General features: G+C 48.3%; 1 protein-coding gene and 1 pseudogene across 2 annotated transcripts in view; one reads left to right on the top strand and one right to left on the bottom strand.

The window, feature by feature from the left end:
• Mapre3 (microtubule associated protein RP/EB family member 3) overlaps positions 1–5,465 on the top strand; it is a 43,074-nt gene that overhangs the window by 20,218 nt on the left and 17,391 nt on the right. The window lies entirely within an intron of this gene.
• On the bottom strand, positions 658–2,298 carry LOC110324638 (annotated as a pseudogene).

Raw genomic sequence — 5,465 nt, 5'->3', positions numbered from 1 at the left:
TATTTGACTAGGAAGCCAAGGTCACATAACAGATCTAGTGACTCGAGTTCTTTTACAAAGACCCAACAGCACTGACTTAAGAAACACCTCCAACATACCCCAGGAGTGGGCTCCAGATGGTGGGAGCTGTCCAACATTTCAGCCTACCTTTTATCTGCCTGCTGGAAGGAAATGAAATCTGCTCTGGACACCTTGAATTTTGGGGCCAGCCAAATGACTCAATGGGCAAAGGCATTTACAAGTGTCTTAGTGATGGTTTCAATTGCTGTGAGGAAACACCATGACCAAAAAGCAAGTTGGGAAGGAACGGGTTTATTGGCCATACTTCCATATCCCAGTTCATCATTCAAAGAAGTCAGGACAGGAATTCAAGCAGGGCAGGAACCTGGAGGCAGGAGCTGATGCAGATGCCAGGAGGGTGCTGCTTCCTGGCTTGCTTCTCATAGCTTACTCAGCCTGCTTTCTTATAGAACCCAGGACCACCAGCCCAGGGATGGAAACACCCACAATGGGCTGGACTTTTCCCCATCAATCACTCNGTAAGAAAATGCCCAACAGCAAGATCTGTGGTGTTTTTTTTTTTCTTTAGAGGGAATCTGTTTATTTTTTTTAACATGTATCAGTGTTTTGCCGGCACATATATCTGTGTACCACAATGCTCACAGAGGCTGGAAGAGGCCATCAAATTCATTGTGATTGGAGGATCCTCAACGTTCTGCAAGAGCAACAAGTGCCCATAACACTGAGCTATCTCTACAGCTTCAAGAAGCCCTCTCCGACCCCTTCCCCGACCTACTACATCAGAAACACAATCACTGTTGTTTTTGATAGAGTCCTGCTGGCTTTCAACTTGTCATCCTCCTGCCTCAGCCTCCTGGATGCTGGGATTATAGTCATGNGCCAGCACCCTCTCAAGACTGCTGGGGCTTTGAAAAGGCAGTTAGATATAAGCGTTAACTGAAAACCCATCGGGTATGAGGAATCTGCAACCTTGAAGAGGAGGGGCCTTCAGGAGTGGATTNCAGGGCTGAAGGAACCATTGTTCCACAGACTTCCCTAGATCCTCCACTAAATCCCTTCCAAATCCTCTCCTCTCCCTGACCTCCCTAAACCTCAGCTCCTCCAGGAACTCTTGGCCCAAACTCAGATTTCCTCATTGACCTGAATAATCTTCCCTCTATCCCTCACCTGCATACTCCCCTGAAATCTATAAGACNACACCCCCTTCCGGCCACCCTCAGCCCACTCTTCAGCCCTAGAAATCCGGCCCACAAAGGTGACCTAAGTGAGCCCACCGCCTTCAGGACCAGGCCTCCCTCCCAGTCGGCAGGAGCTCAGGCCTGTTCCTGCTCTGGCCCCACAAGCAGCAGGGGACAAGCATTCTTGCCCTTGTCTTGCCAGCACACTTGTCAAAGATGGGGTACACTGGCCCGGGCAGACGGTCGTGGAAAGAAAAGAGCAGCGTAAGTGTGTCGAGGTTGCTCGCATCATAGAAAGCCAGGACGCCATCTGCGAAGCCTAGGTAGAGGCTAAAGCAGGCTGGCGGCCTCTCTGGGGTGCGCAATGCCCATGGCTCCTTGGCCTTCACGTGCGCCTTCAGGATCCTGCCATCGCGCAGACCGAGCAGCCACACCCCCTGTGAGGGCACCTATGCATGCAGCGCCCACGGTGGGGTGGGGGAGCGTCAGCCACCATCACTCCCAGGGCCCAGCGTGGCTTGTCGCCTACCTCCACCTCCCAATAGTGCTCACCCTATGACAGCAGCGGCTGTGCCACCACCGTACCGCTTTGTCAATCTGGCGCATGTCTTCTCCCACTGGCAGTGCCTTCTGGTCCCAGCACTCCACTTGGCGACCAGAGGAGGACACCCCCAGGCTCCGGTGTGCAGAGCTGGGGTCAAAAGTCAGTTCCTCCAATGTTGCCAAGGCAGTGGTCAGCCTAGCTCTGTGGAGCCTTCCCTCTTTCAAAGGCCCAATAGCCAGATCTTTGTTTTTTGTTTTTTGTTTTTTTTTTTTTTTGGTTTTTCGAGACAGGGTTTCTCTGTATAGCCCTGGCTGTCCTGGAACTCACTTTGTAGACCAGGCTGGCCTCAAACTTAGAAATCTGCCTGCCTCTGCCTCCCAAGTGCTGGGATTAAAGGCATGCGCCACCATGCCCGGCCCAATAGCCAGATCTTATAGAGACATTTTCTCAGTTGAGGTTCCCTCCTTTCAGATGACTCTAGTTTGTGTCAAGTTGACATAGACCAGTCTGCATCGCAACCAAACCTGACTCTGAATTCAATCCCAGGACCCTCATGATGGAAGGAGGGAGCCACCTCCGTCAAGTTTGTCCTCTGACTGCCACAAGCCTGCTATAGTGCACATGCATGTGTGCATACATGCACACACATACACACACACATATATACTCACACTCACACATATACATATACACATATACACACACACTCACACAGACACACATACAGATACAAACACAAACACATACAGACACACACAGAGATACACACACACTCACACACACACACACACACTTTTTCCATTTTAAACCCTACAGAAGAACTAGAAAGGGGGAGCTGGAGAGGCGCTCAGCAGTTAGGAGCACTGGCCACTCTGCCAGAGTCACAGATTCTGTTTCCAAGGAAGAAAGGAAGAGTGAAAGGTTCAAATGGGATGGAATTGAGGGAGAGGAGAGCGTATGAAAGCACTTGCCCTTCAAGCATGCTCTGACCTGCCAGGCAAATAAAATCTTTTTAAAAACTATGAGGAGTTAAAGAAAAGAGACACCTTATATACAGACGCCTTGCTTTGTGAGGTACTTTCAGACAGGCTGTGTCATTTGACTCCTTTGAGTAAAGAGCAGGATACAGGAAGCTATAAGATACAGGCAATAAGGCTTGCAATTAAGAAACAAGAAACGGGATTCCAGGAAGAGTGTTGATGGCACCCAGCTACATACATGCATGCATACATGCATACATACATACATACATACTACATGTGTGTGTGTTGCAGACAAATTAATTTTTTGAGACAAGAATTCTCTGTATAGCTCTGGATGTCCTGGAACTCGCTCTGTAGACCAGGCTAGCCTCTAATTCAGAAATCCATCTGACTCTGCTTCCCAAGTGCCACCACGGCCTGACCAATCCAAATAAATCTAAAGAATTAAGTATAAATCCCCTCTAACTTCACCATAGACAGAACAATTACAATTGTAGAACATATTACTCTCCCAGGCCCATTCGTTGTTTGGTTCAAGTAATACCATCCTTTTAACACATGTTAAAGTGAATGCTTCGCCTGTCTTTCTGGGACTTTAAAAAAAACATTTCAGTACTTATTGGGTGTTGAGAGGTCAGAGGACAACTTGCAGAAATCTGTTCTTTCCTGCCTGGAGGTCCTGAAGGTCAAACTCGAGCTGTAGGGCCCGGAGGCAAGCGCCTGAACCTACATCAGCTCATCAGGATTGTTTTGTGGGGTTTTTTAGTTTTGTATGTTACTCATACTGCTGTGTTTGAAATATGCAGTCTCCACGTGTAAATATGGGTGCTCAAGCAGGCCAGAAGATGATGCTGAATTTCATAGATTCACAGTTGTGAGCTGCCTGACATGTGTGAGGAAACCAAGCTCCGGTCACCTGATCAAGCAGCTGGTCCTCAAACACTGAGCCATCCCTCTAGCCCCCAGTAGTTTTGATGCAAGGATAGCAAGCTCTGTTAGAGGCCATAGGCAGGCATGTGGTGAGGGAGGGAAGCTCTGTTAGAGGCCATAGGCAGGCCTGTGGTGAGGGAGGGAAGCTCTGTTAGAGGCCATAGGCAGGTGTGAGGTGAGGGGAGGGAAGCTCTGTTATAGGCCATAGGCAGGCCTGTGGTGAGGGAGGGAAGCTCTGTTAGAGGCCATAGGCAGGCCTGTGGTGAGGGAGGGAAGCTCTGTTAGAGGCCATAGGCAGGCGTGTGGTGGGTGAAGGGAAGCATTTTGCTCACAGGCTGGAAGGAGGAAGCTGAGGCTGGAAAGTGAATTGAGGACCTTCCAGCTCCCATATGAGGCTGTGCTGAGTCCTAAGTCAGCTTTAAGTCAGCTTTGAGACTCCAGCTTGAGGGAGGCTGGGGAAGCAAGGATCTCCATTCCCTGCTGCTTCATGGAAACAAGCCAGAAAGATGGCAGTCGAGTCAGCAGATCCTGATGCCGAGGGATCCGTATGCACATCTGGAAGAATCCTTTTATGTTATGTAGTTTCGATGTACCATGATGTGTTGAACTCTTTGGTATTGAACTTTTCTGTTGCTATTTTAATTCATGATTATAAATATGCTTATCCCTAATGCAGGGTGTGGTGGGGCATATATGCAAACTCAGCACCCTGGAGACTGAGGCAGGAGGATGCAGAGTTCAAAGCCCATCTCAGCTACACAGTGAAGGCCAGAGGAGCTATATGAAATATTGTTTTGAAATAAATAAATTTGGTAAATGCCTAAAGTTTGGACATAGCCATAATTGCTGATTTATTATATAATTCCTAGACATGGAATTAGGGTCAAAGGGTCTGGGCTAGAGAGTTGGCTCCATAGTTAAGATCACTGACTGCTCTTCTGAAGGTCCTGAGTTCAAATCCCAGCAACCATATGGTGGCTCAGGACCATCTTTAATGAGGTCTGATGCCCTCTTCTGGTGTGTCTAAAGACAGCTACAGTGTACTTATGTATAATAATAAATAAATCTTTGGGCCAGAGCTATCGGGGCTGACGAGGCCAACTGGAGTGATCAGAGGTCCTACAAACTCAGTTCCCAGCAACCATGTGAAAGCTCACAACCATCTGTACCGCTACAGTGTATGCATATTCATTAAATAAATTTTTAAAAAAAGATCAAAGGGTCTATTTCAAAGGTATAGGCTTTTGATTTTTTTTTTTTTTTTACCAGACTGCCCACCAGATTGCCAGAGAGCTTCAGCTGTAAAGGCACTTCTGCCAAGCTTCATGGCATGAACCCCATCCCTGAGACACCGCACGCGTGCGCACACGCACACACACATTTGTGCGGTGGGTCCAGACTGAGTCCTCACAGTTGTCCTTTGAACTTCACACATGGGCAATGGCTCATGCAGCCACACACATGTGCGAACAAAATAAATACATATAAACTTTTAGACCAAGGGTGTAGTGTTAAGAGACATCTCTTCGTAACCTCAGCAATAGATTTTTTTTAAAAAATTGTCCTTAAGTCCTAAGACTGTTTAAGTATGGATTCACATTGCCTTAGCCTTGACCACACTGAACTCCCCTCTGACCTCTCAGAACCCTGAAGGCCCAGGGCAGTCCTCCTCTGCTTCAGTGGCACTTGGAGGTGGGGCTGCAGGCACCTGGTGCAGGCTCACACCTCCCTGGCCTGTGCAGAGCTGAAAGCTCTTTTGTTTCCCTCTGTTGAGCTGGGGTCTTTCTATAGAGCCCTCGTTGGCCTGGA

Source organism: Mus pahari, chromosome 7 (assembly GCF_900095145.1).
Source record: "Mus pahari chromosome 7, PAHARI_EIJ_v1.1, whole genome shotgun sequence".
In the NCBI taxonomy this organism is placed as follows: domain Eukaryota; kingdom Metazoa; phylum Chordata; class Mammalia; order Rodentia; family Muridae; genus Mus; species Mus pahari.
This window is presented reverse-complemented; position numbering and strand designations above follow the sequence as displayed.